At 40.9% G+C, this 23,416-nt stretch overlaps 1 pseudogene; it reads left to right on the top strand.

Moving 5' to 3' along the window:
- Window positions 1-16,056: 16,056 nt before the first annotated feature.
- On the top strand, window positions 16,057-20,595 carry LOC106561130 (chloride channel CLIC-like protein 1; annotated as a pseudogene).
- The last annotated feature ends 2,821 nt before the right edge of the window (window positions 20,596-23,416 follow it).

The raw sequence follows: 23,416 nt of genomic DNA, 5'->3' as shown, positions 1-23,416 counted from the left end.
GATTAAACCTGGAGACAGTTTTGAATCTGAAACATGATGTTTAAATAGTTCTTGACCTTGTTCGTTCATGAAGAACAAATACTGATGAGAATTGTTCTGTAGTTTCAGGTACAATAAAATCCATCCAGACAGTGTGGTGAAGAAGGTGCAACAGTGCCTCTTCAACCTTCAGTAGGCTGAAGAAAATTGGCTTGGCCCCTAAGACCCTCACAAACATTTACAGATGCGCCATTGAGAGCATCCTGTCAGGCAGTATCACCACCTGGTACGGCAACTGCATTGTCCGCAAGCGCAGGGTTCTCCAGAGGGTGATGGGGTCTGCCAAACGCATCACAAGGGGCACACTGCCTGCCATCCAGGACATCTACAGCACCCAGTGTCACAGAAAGGCCAAGAAGGTTATCAAGGATATCAGCCACCCAAGCCACTGCCTGTTAACCCCGCTATCATTCAGGGGCGAAGTCAGTAGAGGTGCATCAAAACTGGGACCGAGAGACTAAAACATAGCTTCTATCTCAAGGCCTTCAGACTGTTAAATAGCCATCATTAGCCGGCCTCCACCCAGTACCCTGCCCAGAACTTAGTCACTGTCACTAGCTGTCTACCACCCGCTACTCAACCCTGCACAATAGCTGCCCTATGTACATAGACATGGAACACTTGACACTTTAATAATGTTTACATACTGTTTTTGTCACGTCCTGACCAGCAGAGGGAGGTATCAGTTTTGGGTCAGGATGTGGCAGTTTTTTTTGTATGTTAAGGGGTTTGTGTTGGTGATTAGACTCCCAATTGAAGGCAGGTGTGTTGAGTTGCCTTTGATTGGGAGTTCTATATAGTGGTGTGTGTTTTTCTTTGGGGTTGTGGGTAGTTGTTTTTGCACTGCGTTTGTATAGCCTGTAAAACTGTTGCTGTTGTCATCTTTATTGTTTTGTCAGTGAATACTTTACTCTTTCGAAATTAAAACCATGAGTATCCACATACCCGCTGCGCCTTGGTCTTCTCTCCATGCCAACTTCTGTGACAGTTTTACCCACTTCATATGTATATACTGTATGATAGTCAAGGCCAGCTTATTCAACTATATATATATATAAAACATTATTTTTTGGGAGAAAAGTCAAAGGGTCTGAATATGTTCAGAATGGACTGTATATACACTGCTCAAAAAAATAAAGGGAACACTTAAACAACACAATGTAACTCCAAGTCAATCACACTTCTGTGAAATCAAACTGTCCACTTAGGAAGCAACACTGATTGACAATAAATTTCACATGCTGTTGTGCAAATGGAATAGACAACAGGTGGAAATTATAGGCAATTAGCAAGACACCCCCAATAAAGGAGTGGTTATGCAGGTGGTGACCACAGACCACTTCTCAGTTCCTATGCTTCCGGGCTGATGTTTTGGTCACTTTTGAATGCTGGCGCTGCTTTCACTCTAGTGGTAGCATGAGACGGAGTCTACAACCCACACAAGTGGCTCAGGTAGTGCAGCTCATCCAGGATGGCACATCAATGCGAGCTGTGGCAAGAAGGTTTGCTGTGTCTGTCAGCGTAGTGTCCAGAGCATGGAGGCGCTACCAGGAGACAGGCCAGTACATCAGGAGACGTGCAGGAGGCCGTAGGAGGGCAACAACCCAGCAGCAGGACCGCTACCTCCACCTTTGTGCAAGGAGGAGCAGGAGGAGCACTGCCAGAGCCCTGCAAAATGACCTCCAGCAGGCCTCCAGCAGGCCACAAATGTGCATGTGTCTGCTCAAACAGTCAGAAACAGACTCCATGAGGGTGGTATGAGGGCCCGACGTCCACAGATGGGGGTTGTGCTTACAGCCCAACACCGTGCAGGACGTTTGGCATTTGCCAGAGAACACCAAGATTGGCAAATTCGCCACTGGCGCCCTGTGTTCTTCACAGATGAAAGCAGGTTCACACTGAGCACGTGACAGAGTCTGGAGACGCCGTGGAGAACGTTCTGCTGCCTGCAACATCCTCCAGCATGACCGGTTTGGCGGTGGGTCAGTCATGATGTGGGGTGGCATTTCTTTGGGGGGCCGCACAGCCCTCCATGTGCTCGCCAGAGGTAGCCTGACTGCCATTAGGTACCGAGATGAGATCCTCAGACCCCTTGTGAGACCATATGCTGGTGCGGTTGGCCCTGGGTTCCTCCTAATGCAAGACAATGCTAGACCTCATGTGGCTGGAGTGTGTCAGCAGTTCCTGCAAGAGGAAGGCATTGATGCTATGGACTGGCCCGCCCGTTCCCCAGACCTGAATCCAATTGAGCACATCTGGGACATCATGTCTCGCTCCATCCACCAACGACGGTCTGGGAGGAGATCCCTCAGGAGACCATCCGCCACCTCATCAGGAGCATGCCCAGGCGTTGTAGGGAGGTCATACAGGCACGTGGAGGCCACACACACTACTGGGCCTCATTTTGACTTGTTTTAAGGACATTACATCAAAGTTGGATCAGCCTGTAGTGTGGTTTTCCACTTTAATTTTGAGAATGACTCCAATTGGATACATTGGATTACCATAGATTATTTTTGTGTGATTTTGTTGTCAGCACATTCAACTATGTAAAGACAAATGTATTTAATAAGATTATTTCATTCATTCAGATCTAGGATGTTTTATTTTAGTTTTCCCTTTATTTTTTGAGCAGTGTATATACACTACTGGTCAAAAGTTTTAGAACACCTACTTATTGAAGGATTTTATTTATTTTGACTATTTTCTACATTGTGAAGAAATCAGAACTATGAAATAACACATATGGAATCATGTAGTAACCAAAAAGGTGTTTAACAAATCAAAATATATTTATATTTGAGATTCTTCAAATTGCCATCCAAATACATCTAATAAGTATTTGGCTAAGCTGTATGTAAACTTCCGACTTCAACTGTACCTGTCTGAGCAGACCCCTATCAAACAATTTACAAGGCGGTAACCAGAGTTATATACAGTTGAAGTCGGAAGTTTACATACACCTTAGCCAAAAACATTTAAACTCGGTTTTTCACAATTCCTGACATTTAATCCTAGTAAAAAGTCCCTATCTTAGGTCAGTTAGGATCACCACCTTATTTTTAGAATGTGAAATGTCAGAATAATAGTAGAGTGAATGATTTATTTCAGCTTTAAATTCTTTCATCACATTCCCAGTGGGTTAGAAGTTTACATAAACTCAATTAGTATTTGATAGCATTGCCTTTAAATTGTTTAACTTGGGTCAAACGTTTTGGGTAGCCTTCCACAAGCTCCCCCACAATAAGTTGGGTGAATTTTGACCCATTCCTCCTGACAGAGCTGGTGTAACTGACTCAGGTTTGTAGGCCTCCTTGCTCACTCACGCTTTTTCAATAAAAGATGCCCAGGGTCCCTGCTCATCTGTGTGAACGTGCCTTAGGCATGCTGCAAGTAGGCATGAAGACTTAAGATGTGGCCAGGGCAATAAATTGCAATGTCCATACTATGAGACGCCTAAGACAGGGAGACAGGACGGACAGCTGATCATCCTCACAGTGGCAGACCACGTGTAACAACACCTGCACAGGATCGGTACATCTGAACACCACACCTGCGGGACAGGTACAGAATGGCAACAACAACTGCCCGAATTACACCAGGAATGCACAATCCCTCCATCAGTGCTCAGACTGTCCGCAATAGGCTGAGAGAGGCTGGACTGGGGGCTTGTAGGCCTGTTGAAAGGCAGGTCCTCACCAGACATCACCGGCAACAATGTCGCCTATGGGCACAAACCCACCGTCCCTGGACCAGACAGGACTGGCAAAAAGTGCTCTTCACTGACAAGTCGCGGTTTTGTCGCACCAGGGGTGATGGTCGGATTCGCGTTTATCGTCGAAAGAACGAGCATTACACCGAGGCCTGTACTCCGGAGCGGCATCGATTTAGAGGTGGAGGGTCTGTCATGGTCTGGAGCGGTGTGTCACAGCATTATCAGTCTGAGCTTGTTGTCATTGCAGGCAATCTCAATGCTGTGCGTTACAGGGAAGACATCCTCCTCCCTCATGTGGTACCCTCCCTGCAGGCTCATCCTGACATGACCCTCCAGCATGACAATGCCACCAGCCATACTGCTCGTTCTGTGCGTGATTTCCTGCAAGACAGGAATGTCAGTGTTCTGCCATGGCCAGCGAAGAGCCCGGATCTCAATCCCATTGAGCAGGTCTGGGACCTGTTGGATCGGAGGGTGAGGGCTAGGGCCATTCCCCCCAGAAATGTCCGGGAACTTGCAGGTGCCTTGGTGGAAGAGTGGGGTAACATCTCACAGCAAGAACTGGCAAATCTGGTGCAGTCCATGAGGAGGAGATGCACTGCAGAACTTAATGCAGCTGGTGGCCACACCAGATACTGACTGTTACTTTTGATTTTTACCCCACCTTTGTTCAGGGACACATTATTCCATTTCTGTTAGTCACATGTCTGTGGAACTTGTTCAGTTTATGTCTCAGTTGTTGAATCTTATGTTCAATATTTACACATGTTAATAAGTTTGCTGAAAATAAATGCAGTTGACAGTGAGAGGATGTTTCTTTTTTTGCTGAGTTTATTAAAATCCAGTAAAATTATCCTATAATTGTACTATTAACCTTCTTATCATGATTATAATATAGATCAGTATCTTAATGCATTCTAAATCAAAATTATTCTAATTTTAGACAAGTCTAAATCAATTTTGTGCACAGTTGACCCCCCCCGCTTCAGGCACTGATTCTTCTGGCATATTCTTCATCGTCTTCTTCAGATAGCTTTACAGTTCAAAGTGGATGGCCCATGATAATGTCTCAATTTCAAAGTCTCACCTGAGCTGCCATCACCTTTACCACCAATTATGTCTTGTCCATTCGTCAACCAGTATGCCAGCTACACAAGAGAAGTTTGGAACAGATCTCTCCCCATGCTCATTCCACGTGGACTCCTGAGAGAAAAGACATGAGAGAAAAGCAGTTGATGGCTCCGATCGGATGCTGCATACAGGTTGCTGGCTCAGGACTCAGGTGTCTCGGTAGAAGTGGTGAGGACAGGGCCGTATTGAATGCTTTTGTCGCTTTTCTCAGCCAGTTAGAGGGCGTTTTGAGGTACACACACTGTTCGGTCCAATTATCTCTTACATGCATTAAGACACCGACAGACGTCAACTTTCATAATAACCTTGAGAGGTCAGATCAGAACAACAGATTTGTTCAGTTAATTCTTTGATTCAGGAAATCCAGACAAGCATTAACTATATGATAAATTATTACTTTTACCAATTATTCTTAATACCAATGTCTAAACATATGTCAAAGAGAAAAACAACACATTCTATTGAAACTATTTTTTCAAATTGGCTTATACTCCCCATCACACTGTCAACTTCATCGCAGAGCCACAGGATCAGGAAGTTAGACCTATAACCCATTGGGAGAAATCCCAACAATCCAGCAGACCTAATCTGGTGAGATCTGTATCAAAACAGAGCAGAACAAACAACACACACCTTCACATTTCACTCAAGGCATGTCAGGTGCAAGTCAGGTGCAGGAGAGCAGAGTATAGTTAACAGGCGCACATTTATTTTCCGTTCCAAAACGAGAGCACTACAATAATCAAGCGCGTTCAAAACACGGAACATAAATAAAAGTCAAGCACGTAAATCAAACACCACATAACATGCAACAATTACACACAAAGACATGATGGGAAATAGAGGGTTAAATACAAGTAGATTGATTTAGGAAATGAAAACCAGGTGTGTATGAAACAAGACAAGACAAATGGACATATGAAAAATGGAGCGGCGATGGCTAGAAAGCCGGTGACGGCGATCGCCGAACACCACCCAAACAAGGAGAGGAGCCGACTTCGGCGGAAGTCGTGACAAGTGTTTCTTACTATATTAGACAAATGAATGAAAAACAGTCAAACATTTCATACATGTCGTATCCCAGGTTTCCAGTACATTTCTTTATCAAAAGAATTCACGTGTGTAATGAAATTTCGCCTTCGCAGAAGGCAGGAATCGTGGTCACAGGCAGGCAACGGTCATACATAGGTAGGAAAACAGGCACATGAATCACAACTAGGACTGAAGGCTATAACTGGTTCTTACAAACAAGCTAGGAAAAGGCTTAGTAGAGTCAAAATGAACAATACCTCACAAAGGCACAAACAGAATGAACTGAACTAAATAAGGAGCTGATGAGACCAGGTGAGTAACTAACACGGGTGAAATCAATGAACAAAAATGAAAGAGAGGGCTATGTTCAAGAACACAACACAAGGTTGACTAAGAAAATAAATACAGAACCTTACAAAGTGTTTAATTAAAACTCAGAAAATAAAAACTTCCGAAAAGTCCATGTATGTGTGTGCCCCTTTAAGATACCTTGGCACTAAGACAAATGGAAAACTCACTAAACCCAAATGAAATAGAACACACAAATCAAACATAGTATTTTAAAAACAACAACAAATAGTCATAACAAGTGTGTTGTGTGTGGGTACTTGCAAACCTTAAGGTAAAAACAAACAAAAATGGCCAGGCATTTTATCATTTGGTAGTTTACGGCCTTAATCTCACTCACTGCTCTTCCCAAGACCACAGCTCCGGGAAACATTTCAAAGAGAGACAATGAAACCCCCATTTTCTCGAGAAAAAAACTAAACATTTTGTCAGCATTCACTATACTACACCGATTCAGCAACCCAAAAGTTTTAACTACAAACAAAACCCACTGTACTCCCTCAAATCATTCATCGTTTGTTGTAATCTACCCCAACATTTATGTGTGCTTAATTTAGCATGTGCTACCCTTAGACATGGCAACATGTATCTCGCCACCGAGTCTAACAATTCATTCCCATATTATATTATATGACTGGTCTCTCTTTTCCATAACCATATACAATTATCCTGGTATCGTTATTACACCAATGTCCAACAAAGTATGTAATAGCTGTTTCGCCTTAGATTGTTCCTGTTATCCCTCTAAATGTAATACTTTTTTCTGCCGCAAATGTCATACATTTCTCAGCGTAAGAAATCAGTGATACTTGATCCCAGGCATTTAATAAAAAGTTGTTTGAGACGTGATCTCCTACATCTCCCTTAACATACATACCCTAGGTGATTTCCATCAGTCCCGGAAGGAAGAATCCTACTCAAAACACATCAGATACTACAGTGTTTCTTTAAATGAAATCGACACCTAATATAAACAATAAGCAAACCCGTAACCCCTTTCTAGTAATCTAATCATTTCAACCTGTTGCATTAATTTAGTAAATATATAAACCTGTTGTTTAACAAATCTAGAACCTTTAAAAAGTTGGTGCTGTCTCATCAGCGTAATAGTCAAAACTAACTGTCGACCGCTCTTAGCTATGATGTGGGTGTGCCCCAAGGGTCAATACTGTTCAGCCTGTACACTGTCTGTACTGGGTCTGAAGTTCAAATGTATGTAGATGATACAGTGATATATGTGCATGCAAAGAGCAAACAACAAGCTACACAAGAACTCACTATTGTAATGGTCCAGGTCACAAAGTGGCTCAGTGACTCATGTTTGCATCTCGATGTAAAAAAAAACTGTCTTCATGTTCCTCACAAAGAGGACAACTGATGCCACTGAGCCAGTTGTCTGTGTCAGGGGAGAAGCTCCAGGTGGTATCCGATTTTAAGTACCATGGCATCATACTTGATTCCAACCTCTCTTTTAAAAAGCAGGTGAAAAAGGTAACTCAAATAACCTATTTCAACCTTGCTAATTTCCAATACATACGAAATTGAGTGACTACAGAGGTAGCAAAACTGTACAAATCTATGATACTCCCCCACTTAACATACTGCTTGACTAGCTGGGCCCAAGCTTGAAGTACAACATTAAAACCCATTCAGTCTGTCTGCAAACAGGCTCTCAAAGTGCTTGATAGGAAGCCCAATAGCCATCCTCACCGGTACATCCTCAGAAAGCATGTGCAATACACTGACGCATGTCTTGTATTCAATATCCTAAATGGCCTGGATCCCCTTCCACTCAGTACATTTGTTAAACAGAAAACCCAAACCTATGGCAGCAAATCCACAAGGTCTGCCATGAGAGGTCTCCCTCTTAAAACCTCTTGGGGATCCCTGCCCGGTAATGGGATTCATTGTCAAGAGACCATGGCGGGAAATTCAAAACTGCAAGAATCTAATAATTTCAATTTCTCAAACAATCAACTATTTCTCACAATTTGAAAGATAAACATCTAAATCCAACCACATTGTCCGATTTCAAAGAGGCTTTACGGCGAAAGCATAAAGTTAGGTTATGTTAGGAGAGTACATTGAAAATAACTGTGTGTAATGTTTTGTCAATTCAAAGACAGGCGTCACCAAAAGCTAAAACCAGCTAAAATTATGCACTAACCTTTGACAATCTTCCTCAGATGACACTCCTAGGACATTATGTTATACAATACATGCATTTTTTGTTCCATCAAGTTCATATTTATATCCAAAAACAGCATTTTACAGTAGCGGTGAAATTGAGATTTTTTTTTCTCTCAAATGCTTCCGGTGAACAACGTTAGAATTTACAAAATCACTATTCGAAAACATTGGTAAATTATAATATTGTCATTCAAATAATTATAGTTTAATATTTCGTAAATGCTACTGCATTGCCAGATTTCAAAATAACTTTACTGGGAAAAATCACAATTTGCAATAAACCGGGTGCTGTGCTAAGAACAATAGGCTAGGCTATACAAGTTAGCACCATCTTGTAACCATGTAATATCAAAATGACTATTGTCAATAATCCCTTACCTTTGATTATCTTCATCCATTGGCACTTCCAGGAATCCCAGGTCCACAACATATGTGGTTTCTTTCAACAAAGTTCATAATTGATGTCCAAACATGTCAAACGTTGTTTAGCATCAATCTTTAGAGCCATTTTTAACGTGAAACATCAGTAATGTTTCAACCCGACCTCTCCTGTGTCTTGAAAAACGTTTTTGAAAAATGTCTCGCATCACATGATTGCGCAGGTGCAGGCAATAATGAAGTGACGACATCCCAGGGAGGTCAACTTCTCTTCCTTGTCATCCGGTCTCTGTTCATCATAGACGCTTCAAACAACTTTATAAAGATCGTTGACATCTAGTGGAAGCCGTAGGAAGTGCGAAATGAATCCTTTCTCACTGTGTGATCTATTAACAATCACTCGAAAAAATAGTACAGCCACAAAATTATTTTGTTTTTCTCAGGTTTTTGCCTGCCATATGAGTTTTGTTATACTTACAGACACCATTCAAACAGTTTTCGAAATAATATGCATATCCTAGCTTCTGAGTTGGTGTAGGAGGCAGTTAAAAATGGGCACATATTTTTTTCAAAATTCTCAATACTGCCCCCTAGCCCCAACAGGTTAAAAGGATCGGACCCTTTTTTTAAATTTTCGCCTAAAATGACATACCCAAATCTAACTGCCTGTAGCTCAGGCCCTGAAGCAAGGATATGCATATTCTTGGTACCATTTGAAAGGAAACAATTTGAAGTTTGTGGAAATGTGAAAGGAATGTTGGAGAATACAACACAATAGATCTGGTAAAAGATAATACAAAGAAAAAAGCTACCGTTTTTTTTTGGTGCCATCATCTTTGAAATGCAAGAGAAAGTCCATAATGTATTATTCCAACCCAGGTTCGATTTAGATTTTGGCCACTAGATGGCAGCAGTGTATGTGCAAAGTTTTACGCTGATCCAATGAACCATTTCACTTCTGTTCAAAATGATGTATCAAGACTGTCCAAATGTGCCTAATTTGTTTATTAATAACATTTCATGTTCAAAACTGTGCACTCTCCTCAAACAATAGCATGGTATTCTTTTACTGTAATAGCTACTGTAAATTGGACAGTGCGTTAGATTAACAAGAATTTAAGCTTTCTGCCAATATCAGATATGTCTATGTCCTGGGAAATGTTGTTGTTACTTACAACCTCATGCTAATCGCATTAGTCTATGTTAGCTCAAAGCCAGGCTATGCATATAATTGGTATCATTGGATTTAAAACCCTTTGAAGTTTGTAGAAATGTTAAAATAATGTAGGAGACTATAACACAATAGATATGGTAGGAGAAAATCCAAAGAAAAACCAAGCAAAATTATTTTTTTGAGAGCCCACGCCCTTACAATGGAAAGTATAGGGAAATAATTCAATCTAGCTCCCAGTATGCAATTCCTATGGCTTCCACAGGGTGTCAGCACTCTATGTTCAAGGTTTCAGGCTTGTTTCTTCCAAAACAAAAAAGAATAATGAGTTTTAGTACTGGGACACACTATTGGAAATTCGTGTTTGGGCGCACAAGGAAGTTAAGACGCACCTGCTAATATTGTTTTCCTATTGAACATACTTCTTTCCGTATGAAATATTATAGTTTGATTACATTTTAGGGTATCTGAGGAGTCAATAGAAACATATTTTTACTTGTTTAACCTCTTACATCTAGACGTTACGCTAGCCGAACACCTGCTCCAATATCCAATGATGGGCGTGGCGCGAAATACAAACTCCTCTAAAATCCGAAAACTTCAATTTTTCAAACATATGACTATTTTACAGCATTTTAAAGACAAGACTCTCGTTAATCTAACCACACTGTCCGATTTCAAAAAGGCTTTACAGCGAAAGCAAAACATTAGATTATGTCAGCAGAGTACCCAGCCAGAAATAATCAGACACCCATTTTTCAAGCTAGCATATAATGGACACCTGCTCGTCAAACATCTTATTCCAAAATCCTGGGCATTGATATGGAGTTGGTTGCCCCTTTGTTGTTATAACAACCTCCACTCTTCTGGGAAGGCTTTCCACTAGATGTTGGAACACTGATGTGGGGACTTTCTATTCAGCCAAAAGAGCATTAGTGAGGTCACTGATGTTGGGCGATTAGGCCTTGCTCGCAGTCGGCAAAGGTGTTCGATGGCGGTCAGGGCTATGTGCAGGCCAGTCAAGTTCTTCCACACCGATCTCGACAAACCATTTCTGTATGGACCTCACTTTGTTCACGGCGGCATTGTCATGCTGAAACAGGAAAGGGCCTTCCCCAAACTGTTGCCACAAAGTTCAAAGCACAGAATCGTCTAGAACAGCCAAACTCAACTAGCGTACTGCGGTCCAGGTTCGGACCCAGAGAAGGGTCTATTCGGACCGGACAACATCGCATTGTTATATAAAAGTCAATACATTATTTTTAGACAGCTTTAAAAAATCAACCTGGTGCAGCGGCCTCATTACCTAAGCAACCACTCTTTCACTTAATTATAGTACTTCTAAGTAGAAGCCATATTAGCCAGGGAAACTAATTGTTCTTCTTTATGATAGAACATTCAGATTTGTCTGCCTGACTGTGGGGCTCTTTACCTGAATTATTAGGATTTTCTTGTGATCACAACAAAACTACTTATTTTGCTCAAATAGAGATATAATTAAATTGTGTTTTCTTTGACATGATGAGCCTGGTGGAGAATTTAACATTCTGCCTGAGTGTGGCGCTGTTAACCGCAATTTTCAGGATTATCTTGTGACCAGAACAAAACTATATTGAACAAAAATATAAATAACATGTAAAGATTTGTTCCCATGTTTCAGGAGCTGAAATAAAAGATCCCAGAAAATTTCCAGATGCATAAAAAGCTTATTTCTCTCAAATTTTGTACACAAATTTGTTTACATCCCGGATTTTTGTAAAATCACATTATATCTACCGTAGCTTTGATGGGACTGATCATGTCAACATCATTCTTTCAAAATCTTTGCTAGCAAGTTAGACAAGCAGTCATCATCATGAATCACTTCGACAATCTTCTGGCAAATCCTTTTCAATCCTTGTCATATGAAGACAAATTATAGATAAAAACGTAGCGGTGCTAATCGGCCATTGGACATACATAGACATTACACAACAAGTTGGAAATTGCAAATTCAACAATGAGTGGTTTGGAAGGAATCAGTGGCTAACTGCAAGCATTGCAAAGCAATCACTAGCCTGCTATTCAGTGGAGTGGATGTGTGGTCCAAATCAGGGTTTAATGAGCTCTTTTCCAAAGTTAAAATATAAAGATTCATGCTGTCAATTTGACTTCTGCCGCGTTCAAAACAACTGAAAAGTCGGAACTGCGAAATCTCAGACTTCAGTGAATTCAAGACAACTGGGACCGAGCCCCAGACTGGGAAAATACGTTTTGAATGCTCATCCAACTCGCAATTCCAAGTCGGGAACTCAGGCTTCTTTCTAGAGCTCTGATTCGACCTTGTTTTTTTCTGAGTTCACAGTTGTTTTGAAAGCACCATAAATCCTGAGGTGATGTCAACATTTGCCCACAAGGACTGTAGCGCCACATTCCTGTTAAGGTGAGCACAGCACAACAAGTTGAGTTCAAAAATGTATTATATGCTGCTGCATAAATTATGTAATATGCCAGGGAGATATTTATACTGTAGCTAAGAAAGTAATACTAAGTGTATGTTGTGTAGTAAGCTGTTAGTAGCCCATGTACCTCACCCTAATAATTTTCTCCCTTTTCACCTCATAATTTAGCCTTCTGTTCTGACTTGGTGGTGCACATTTAGTCTATAGCCTGTTTTAGAGAAATGTCCTCTATTGTCTGCTGATATGCCCTCTTTATTTATCCTACGGTTCTGAGTATACTGTAAAAATGGCCCATGTTCTGAATTCCACGTCCGTCCTAGCTTGCTCATTAATTTCTTAATCGAAATTACAGATTACCTCTTTTCTACTCGTCGTCCCCTTATGCCATAGTTTGTACATCACAATTGTCAGTAGAAACTACATTTGTTTAAGCAAGTCACCCATATCAGCTACGTTTTTTAAAAGGCAGTGAACGAGGCTGAATGAACTGTTTCGCTGCTAGACAAGGCTCCGCTGATGGCCAGGTGTACCAGTAGTAAGGATTCACTCTACGGTGCTGAAAAGAAAGCTCTGCTGTTTGGACAGCTTTATGTAGGCCCCAACAGTTTGTGGGCAACTGTGTGTCACTGTTATAGTGCAATTAATGTGTTGGTTAGTGTTGTGTTGTGTAGTGGCTTTACTGGCATGCATCCCCCCAAAACTTGGGGAGTTTGCCCCACCAAGATTTCGATGCTAAAATCGCCACTGACAATATGACTTCATGAAAAGCCATCTGTCCATATGGTCTTTAACTGCCAGTACTTTCTGTATAGTCATTATGGATATATTCTGAGCCTGCTGGCCATTAATACTGGTATTGCCCTTTCCTTATTGAAATAGTGAATAAAGGAAGACTGCTTCATTTTCAATTAAAACGCAATGAAGACATTGTGAGATTGAATGTATGCTTTTACACTGTATCTCTGTATTACAGCAAATAAAATAACATTTGTGCAAACTGGAAGTGTGACTTCTTTCCCCAATGATTTCCTAAGGCTGAGGTACTTTCTCAGTAATTTTAGAATTTTTGATTTATTAGGATCCCCATTAGCCGACTCCAATGGCGACAGCTAGTCTTACTGGGGTCTGACATATAACAAAAATACATTACAGACAAAAGACTTTACAATTTACATACATTTAAAAACATTAACATGTAGTGTGTGTGTACATATATCAGTTACACATATACGTCAGTACATACACTCAACAAGTAGGTCACATAGGGGAATGGCGTTGTGCCGTGTGGTGTTTATTTAAACCAGGTTTGCTGTTCACTTGCGCTATATAAGATGGAAGGGAGTTCTATGCACTCATGGTTCTGTATAATACTGTACGTTTCCATGAATTTGTTCTGGAACTGGGGACTGTGAATAGACCCCTGGTGGCATTTCTGGTGGGATGTGTGTAAGTTGACTATGCAAACAATTTGGATTTTTCAAACCAATGTTTCTTATATACATAAGAAGTGACGCAGTGTCTTTCCTCAACTCTTAGCCAAGAGGGACTGCCATGCAAGTATTAATATTTGCCCTCTGAATACAATGAAGAGCAAGACGTGCGACTCTGTTCTTGACCAGCTGCAGCTTAACTAGGTCTTTCTTTGCAGCACTTGACCATATGACTGGACAATAATCAAGATGAGATAAAACTAGAGCCTGCAGGACTTGCTTTGGGGAGTGTGGTGCAAAAGGCAGAGCATCTCTTTATTACAGATAAACCTCTCCACATCTTTACAACCATAGAATCTATATGTTTTGACTATTACAGTTTACAATCTAAGGTAACACCAAGTACTTTAGTCTCAACTTGTTCAACAGCCATACCGTCCAGGTGTCAGGCCAGGGTTTACTCAGTCGCAGTCCAATAGCATCAGGACACACCTGTTTGACCTCGCTGTGATACTGTAGGCCTACTTATGTTAATTTTCTGAGTCAATTCAGTTATCATTAAATGTCCAGCGTTTTCTTTAAGAAACACCATTTATTTAAATCTCTAGTTGAGTACAAGAAATGATTTTGTTCTGGTCACAAGATAATCCAGAGAACTGTAGTAAACAGCGCCACACTCAGGCAGAAAACTGAATGTTCAATTCTCAACCAGGCCATCTTTTCAAAGAAAACACAATTTATATCTCTATTTGAGCAAAATAAGTAGTTTTGTTGTGATCACAAGAACATCTTAATAATTCAGGTAAAGAGCCCCACAGTCAGGCAGACAAATCTGAAGGTTCTATTACAAAGTGAGAAGAATTAGTTTCACTGGCTGATATGGCTTCTCCTTATAAATGCTATAAAAGTAAATTAATAGATGACATTCGCTTCTATAATCCAGTCTCAAAAATAATCGCACAATTCACACAGACCCACCGCGGAACTTCGTGTGAAAATGCGTCCCATGGTCTCTTTTGTCAACGAGTTCAATGTATTCCAAACACTTGTGGTAACCAATTATTTAGGTAGCCTAGTAAACAATGCCCCCTCTGGTACGTTCTATTGCGAACTGTCTGGGACTCGTTGTTGGTTCCCTGTTTACTACTCAGATATATTTTACTTATTGAGTCAAAGACGAAATAAACTGCAATACACTGGTCTCAAATATATTAGCATAACTAGGCTACACAGAACCATAGCAGGAAGACCCACTGTAAAATATGAGGCTTTTTATCATATTTAAACGAGTCCCAAGCAGTGATGCCAATTTAACAATTTTGTTGCTAGATTTAGCAACTTTTCAGACAACCCTGGCAACTTTTTTTTCAAACAGCACCTAGCAACAAATTGAGCTACTTTAAAAAATATATTTTGAACTTTTAGCAACTTTTGAAAAGTGACTCAAACTCTAAAATGCACGCATTTTCCCTCTAAATGACACAAAAACTATTTTCTCTGTCACACACTCAGTCACAACACACATGCATGGCTGCAAGTGTGTTGTGAGTGACGTCAGCAGCAGGCGCTCAGCTCGTGCACAGGCAGCAGCAATTTCAGCAAATTGCAATTCATTGTTGGCTGACTGCAGCAGCAGTAGTACGGGTTCGACAAGCCAAACCCAATGAATATAGTTGGTCACGAATGTTTGATCTTGAACAGAACTTACAACATCAATAAAAAATGTACAGCCAGAAGTACAGAAAAGAGTGGGAGTCTGTACCTGAACAAATGTCATATCATATTTTTGGCCAAGATGGCCAGTCAATTTGAGTAACGTTATTGTGTATTCTACGTAATGACGCAGTTTTACGTTATCACGCAATGACATCACAATATCATTTAGCAACTTTTAGCAACAGATCAACCTGCCTCTAGCAACTTACCCTGAAAATTAGTTGGCAATACTGGTCCCAAGGCTAGCTCTGCCTACTGGGGCGTGGCTTACGGAGCGCTCTCTGAAATAAGCGCTCATATTGTCGTATTCCAACGGATCGAGTTATCTCATCACACCGGCTCAGCTCGAATAAAATATGCAGCAATTTGTAATTGACGTTATTGCTCTGTAGTGTTTATTGAGGATGTCTGTTTCTGGCTCATGAACCCCGAGTTCTCTGTAGCATGTTAGCCATCTTAATTAACATGAAGATGTCGACAAGTGCTGTCAGGACGCATACCATCACTGTTGCTGTATGCAGCCCGTTGCTGGTTGCTCAAGGGCAGATGGATGATGACGAATAGATTGATCCGTATAGAACTACGATCCAATCATAATGTCCATGAGAAAGCCGGCCGAGGTACAGTACAAGCAGCTGTGTAATGCATCTTTCTGTGCCATGACAGTGACATCACTTGAAATAATTATAATATTGCTTTGCTGTTGTTTTTCTTTGTCATGTTTCCTATTACAGTATATGAAACAAAATCATGAAGTGTGAAAATTCACCAAGCATGACGAATTCTGCCTTGTATCGTGATATTAATCTAATCGGAAAACTAAATTAAAATAATCTTCACAGGCAAGAAATTAACCTAATGTGCCCACCAAGAGAAGGGGAATACATGCAGGACTCAGATCAAGTGGACGTAACGGAGTGCAACAACAAAGTGGAAGGGTTACAAAGAGAGGTTAATGTTGAGTGTTGGAAACGGATTTTAAACGTCACACATCATTTTTTTTTCAAATGTATATTTATGAAACCGTGGCAAATAGATGGTGTGTGATCATCTGTAACTTTCCTTCATTTTTTTTTTTAAATTGAGGAGCATAAGAAGAAGATTACACTGGTTGCACAGCAGCCATCATGCAACGCAGTGTTCAAGGGATTCCTCACCAAACTTCTGAAAGAGAGAGAAAAAGTTAGCCTGGTATGGTTTAAATCTATGCACTGATTCTCTTTACACTTCCTCACTGTATCTTATCCACCTTGTAAATGTATGTTACCACTTTGGAATGTAGTATGCAGTCTGTATGCAAAGTGCATATACAGTTGAAGTCAGAAGTTTCCATACACTTAGGTTGGAGTCATTAAAACTTGTTTTTCAACCACGCCACACATTTCTTGTTAACAAACTATAGTTTTGGCAAGTCGGTTAGGACATCTACTTTATGCATGACACAAGTAATTTTTCGAACAACTGTTTACAGACAGATTATTTCACTTAGAATTCACTGTATCACAATTTCAGTGGGTCAGAAGTTTACATACACTATGTTGACTGTGCCTTTAAACAGCTTGGAAAATTCCAGAAATTGATGGCATGGCTTTAGAAGCTTCTGGTAGGCTAATTGATATCATTTGAGTCAATTGGAGGTGTACCTGTGGATGTATTTCAAGGCCTACCTTCAAACTCAGTGCCTCTTTCCTTGACATCATGGGAAAATCAAAAGAAATCAGCCAAGACCTCAGAAAATAAATTTTAGACCTCCACAAGTCTGGTTCATCCTTGGGAGGAATTTCCAAATGCCTGAAGGTACCACGTTCATCGGTACAAATAATAGTACGCAAGTATTAACACCATGGGACCACGCAGCCGTCATACCGCTCCGGAAGGAGACGTGTTCTGTTTCCTAGAGATTAATGTACTTTGGTGCGAAATGTGCAAATCAATCCCAGAACAATAGCAAAGGATCTTGTGAAGATGCTGGAGGAAACAGGTACAAAAGTATATATATCCACAGTAAAACAAGTCCTATATCGACATAACCTGAAAGGCCGCTCAGCGAGGAAGAAGCCACTGCTCCAAAACTGCCATAAAAAAGCCAGACTACGGTTTGCAACTGCACATGGAGACTTTTTGGAAAAATGTCCTCTGGCCTGATGAAACAAAAATAGAACTGTTTGGCCATAATGACCATTGTTATGTTTGGAGGAAAAAGGGGGAGGCTTGCAAGCAGAAGAACACCATCACAACCATGAAGCATGGGGGTGGCAGCATCATGTTGTGGAGGTGCTTTGCTGCAGGAGGGACTGGTGCACTTCACAAAATAGATGGCATCATGAGGGAGGAAAATTATGTGGATATATTGAAGCAACATCTCAAGACATCAGTCAGGAAGTTAAAGCTTGGTGGCAAATGGGTCTTCCAAAAGGATAATGACCCCAAGCATACTTCCAAAGTTGTGGCAAAATGGTTTAAGGACAACAAAGTCAAGGTATTGGAGTGGCCATCACAAAGCCCTGACCTCAATCCTATAGAAAATTTGTGGACAGAACTGTAAAAGCTTGTGTGATCAATGAGGCCTACAAACCTGACTCAGTTACACTAGCTCTGTCAGGAGGAATGGGCCAAAATTCACCCAACTTATTGTGGGAACCTTGTGGAAGGCTACCCGAAATGTTTGACCCAAGTTAAACATTTTTTAAAGGCAATGTGACCAAAACCTTATTGAGTGTATGTAAACTTCTGACCCACTGGGAATGTGATGAAAGAAATAAAAGCTGAAATAAATCTCTCTCTCTACTATTATTCTGACATTTCACATTCTTAAAATAAAGTGGTGATCCTAACTGACCTAAGACAGAGAATTTTTACTAGGAATAAATGTCAGGAGTTGTGAAAAACTGAGTTTAAATGTATTTGGCTAAGGTCTATGTAAACTTACGATTTCAACTGTACTTTGTTGTACTATTCTATACCTTTCCAACCACCAGCCCAGTGATCTCAAGAATGATATCCACTAAGTCTCACTTTGGCATCAATCTCGGCAAGCAGTGGCGGAGATCCAGAAGGTTCTGGAGGAAATGGACAGCTGGAGAACGGGGACTGAACGATGTCCTCAGCCAGATCCTGGTGGATCTCAAACCACATGACTACGAGGCCTGGAGATGCACTTTGAGGACACCTTTGGTGTGGAGATAGACACAGTCACAAAGGTCAGAATGCGTAGTTTATGTGGTTTGCCTAAGCATTTTATGATTACACGGTTTGTAAAGTAGGCTACTCTGGCAATGAGGATGAAATTCAAATAACTTTTCTTGTACAGGGAGGAAACGTCTTTTGTCATTCATACACAAGAACACATGGATCACACTAGCCTATACAAAAGCAACAGGACATAAAAACATTTTATTTTAAATACTTTCCTCCTTAAACGCATTAAGACGGAAAGAAATTCCACAAATGAACTTTTAACAAGGCACACCTGTTAATTGAAATGCATTCCAGGTGACTACCTCATGAAGCTGGTTGAGAGAATGCCAAGAGTGTACAAAGCTGTCATCAAGGCAAAGGGTCACTACTCTGAAGAATCTCAAATATAAAATATATTTTGATTTGTTTAACACTTTGTTTGGTTACTACATGAGTCCATATGTGTTATTTCATAGTTTTGATGTCTTCACTATTATTCTACAATGTAGAAAATAGTAAAAATAAAGAAAAACCCTAGAATGAGTAGGTGTGTCCAAACTATTGACTGGCACTGTAACTAAACCAATCTGATTCAGAGCACAGTCATTTACGCTCAAGACAAGACAAACAAGACAGAACTGAAACCACTCATTGGCATTACAGTGTCAGGAATATTTCTCATTGCCATTGCAATTATTTAAAGGACCTCTCTCTTCCAGGTGTCTGTGGTTGTCTTAATCACAGTGGTCATCATCTGCAATGAGCTGTGGTCTACAGTCTCCTGGTTTGTCCAGTTCAAGCAAATCTTTGCCATTGCTTTCTCATCAGTCTGGTCTGGAATTGGTTCTATCTCTACAAGGTAAATTGCCAATATTCACACTTCCATGTATTTTGTAAAATTTCCACATGCTAATTACCCCTTTCTGTCTGTCTGGTGCTCTATGTTTAGTAGTAAATTAATATAAATATCTGAAAGAAAAAGGTACAAAGTTCCTTCTTTACTGCCAGAGTGGCCATTCTGGATTGGTTTATGTTCTTCGAGGCAAAACACTACAACAATATTTCAGGTTTCTGCAAATAATGTTTTTGTGGGGGTTTATAAGCAGGTAAGGAAGTAGAACTAAGCTATTTAAGGTATTTCTAATATTCCATCTCTATTCTTCAAAACTCAAAGCCAACTACATTAAGGAACATCACCAAGGAATGTCTTGAGAAATATCTAAGTCTTACCAGGAGAGCTTGACTATGACAGGTTATTTTTTTGTGTGAGATTGGGAGAAAGATGAGGGATAAAAGCAGTGATAGTAATGGGGTTCTAACTGTGTGCGTGTGGTCCCGGGGATGGCAGCACTACCGCTCGACCAGCCTCCAGCACACGAAATACACAATGTTAATTCACCATATCTGTTATTGGATTTTCTCAACCTGTCAGATTGCCTTTGCCGAGCACCAAAACAAAATGGTGAAGATGGAGGCCATCGACGCAAAATGCACTGGGAGGAAGAAAATCGACTGGTGGGATAACTTGAAGGGTGAGATAATGGAAAAATAACACCTGAGCTTGGCATCACATATCTTTCCACAGGGGTATCAGATTTTCCTCATCTCAAAAATATATGTGAAAGTACATTTAATTGATGCGTCATTGTTTCATAATCATTGGTGCATGACGATACAATACTTGTCACTCCTCTTTTCTGGCTTTCACATTTTGACCGTTTTGTTGCAGTAAGTTTACTGTGGAAATGCACATTGGTTTATGTTGTCGTGAAGCCTTCTGTTTACTCCTCTCTGCCTGTACCCCAGATTGGTACAGAGGTGCCATGACTCTCCAAGACGATCCCTGTAGGATGCACTACGAAGTCCTCATGGTCAACCCCATCCTTCTTGTACCACCAACTAACCTATTTTTGGCGACCAGGGAAAGTCAAATTCCATTCAGTCAATTCAGGAAGTAAACTGACATTCCACTTCCAGTTTTCAGTCTACTTCTGGAAATGACAGCATTGAAATGGAATTGACCCTAACCTATTCCACAGGCCAGGACCGAAAGATAGTCACCCATACTTTACTCTTGCAACTTTAACACAACTATTTGAGTAAGCCCAAATGTAAATGTACATATTGCCATGTTTTTCACTTGTAACTAAAAAAATATACTGTCTTTTTAACAATGCAATATCAATCTAATCCAGTGTCTATGATTGCCATGTGAGCATTATGAAAAATTTGAAATGGAATTGACTAAACTGTGTAACATTTAGCCTTTTTCCTGGACCTGTAGGATGCAGTATGATAATGTATTATTTCTCTGTCTCTGAAGGCTATCACTATGACCATCACAACCTTCTTCACAAAGCCTCTGAAGCACTTTGGCCAGGGGATCAGCCAGTTCCTACGAGCCCTCCTCAAGGACATACCAGTCGCCCTGCAGATCCCTGTGCTCCTCACCATCGTGCTCTCCATCCTGGTAAGGACACACACAAAGAAAAACAGAATCAAAGAAACACACGGTCACAAGGTCTAGGGTCAATTCCATTTCAATTCTGTCAATTAAGGAAGCGAATTGGTGTTCAATTATTTCTGAAAATAAATGTCAATTTTCAATTCTTGAATGAGAATGTAGATTTACTTCCTGTACTGAAATGGAATTGACCCCAATCCTGACTCACACAGCAGTCATACTGTTTCCGTAGCCAGTTTCCTGCCTGTCCCTGAAGCAGTAAATGTATTCCTCATCTTCCTCAGGTCTTTGTGTACAGCAGCACCCAGGCCGCCATCCAGCACGGCATATCCAGACTGCTGCGTGTCGGTGTGCCCAGGGACATCCCAGACCTGTCTAATAGGTACAGACCACAACCCACTCGCAGGGGGGATGCCCCTCAACGCTCCCCTCTCCTGCTCAGACGCCGACTAGGACCAGCAGCCAACTAGCGGGCTCAGGACCTATGTCCACCGGAGGAGCCCCCACCATGTTGTACGTAGACACCCTGAGGAACGTCGACCGGCGGTACAGCAAGGACGAGATCATCTCGGAGTGGTGGGAGCGTTTCCCCGACGGTGTGCGGCCGGAGGGTTGCTCCAACAGAGAGCATATCGACCCTCTAACGGTAGAGGCTAATACCGACATCCAGGAAGAAGTACTGCAAGAGCCAGTTGTAGCTGGAGCCACAACTGAAGGCAATGACTCACAAGAAGCTTAACCCTCTCCAGCTAAAGTCAAATCAAATAAGGGGGACGTTGCATCTGAATCTAAGGGGGAAGCTGACAGCCAGGCTGTCCAGAAACTGAGTCACCTCCCCTAAAAAAAGGTGCTTACCACTATATATATATAGAGGACCGGAGTTGGGAACCACTGGCCTACAGTAGGATGGCATTAGCCTTATGGGCATTTGCAATGCACCCCTTGACATTGTGCATCTGAAGCAGAGAATAGCTTAACTCACACACTGTTTACATATTGTTCAGCTATATGTTCTCAATTTAAAAATTATACCAGTAGACAATGTATATGAGGCTAATCATTAAACTAGATTTTGTACATGCCTTGTGCTGATGTTTTTTTTGTGCAAATCCAACCCTTGTAATCTAGGTGGCGAAGTGTCTGGAAGCAGGAAATGGGATCTTTATCTTACGCACGCACACACACACACACACACACACACACACACACACACACACACACACACACACACACACACACACACACACACACACACACACACACACACACACACACACACACACACACATACACACTACTACCAAGTCCAGATACTTTTCTCCAAGAAGGTGTGATAATGAAGATGGTTTTCCTAAGACTACCACAACAATTACATTGTCTATTCTAAATGTGTTTTAAATTGTAAAGAAAGGAAATAGTTGGGCTATAAGAAATATATTTTATTCAATGGGGCTAGGCAAAGCAGAGATCACAATACTTTTAATTTCACCCATAGAACAATATAGCCTATTATTAAAGTACAGTATGTTTACAATATCATATAGTATTACATTTTATATATTCATACTGTTTAAGGGGGCACTTTTGTCATGAGGACAAGGTGATGGTGCTCTACTCAAATGGCACAACAGAATTCAGATTGACCAAAGCATATAATAACCATCTCGTATAATTGAGGGATGCTGTAATTTCCATACATTTTCCCTCTTATGAATAAAGTTCTCAACAAATTATTATTGGGTTATGATATGAATATATGATAGCCACTGGAGTTGTTTTGGACAATAATGTCCTCCAAGCTATATCATTTGCGTCTCCCCTTTTCGTGGTCATGGCTTGAAGGGATCCAGCTTTTGTCAAATCAACGTCATATTTTACATTCCATAGCCGATTAGGAGAATTTATGCAGCAGGTTAGGAGAATAAGGTTACAGTTAGCTAAAATGCAAAAAATAAAAATAACATTTGACAAAAGCTGGATCGCTTTTGGCCAGGACCCCTTTCTCATAGGCCTAGATTACATGGTTGCATTGATCTGCTGTCAGTGTCAGTAGAGTAGACCTAAACTACCATCTTATTAAAAAAGATTCTGCTAATTTCTCCAGTCGTATTAAATTTAGTAGAATTCAGTGGTGGTCAGTGCCGTCTAAGATGCGGGAGGACGATTGTTTTTTTCATGAGCATA

The sequence above is a fragment of the Salmo salar genome, chromosome ssa10, assembly GCF_905237065.1.
Source record: "Salmo salar chromosome ssa10, Ssal_v3.1, whole genome shotgun sequence".
In the NCBI taxonomy this organism is placed as follows: domain Eukaryota; kingdom Metazoa; phylum Chordata; class Actinopteri; order Salmoniformes; family Salmonidae; genus Salmo; species Salmo salar.
The sequence above is the reverse complement of the archived record's forward strand: the minus strand, read 5'-3'. Positions and strand labels throughout refer to the sequence as shown.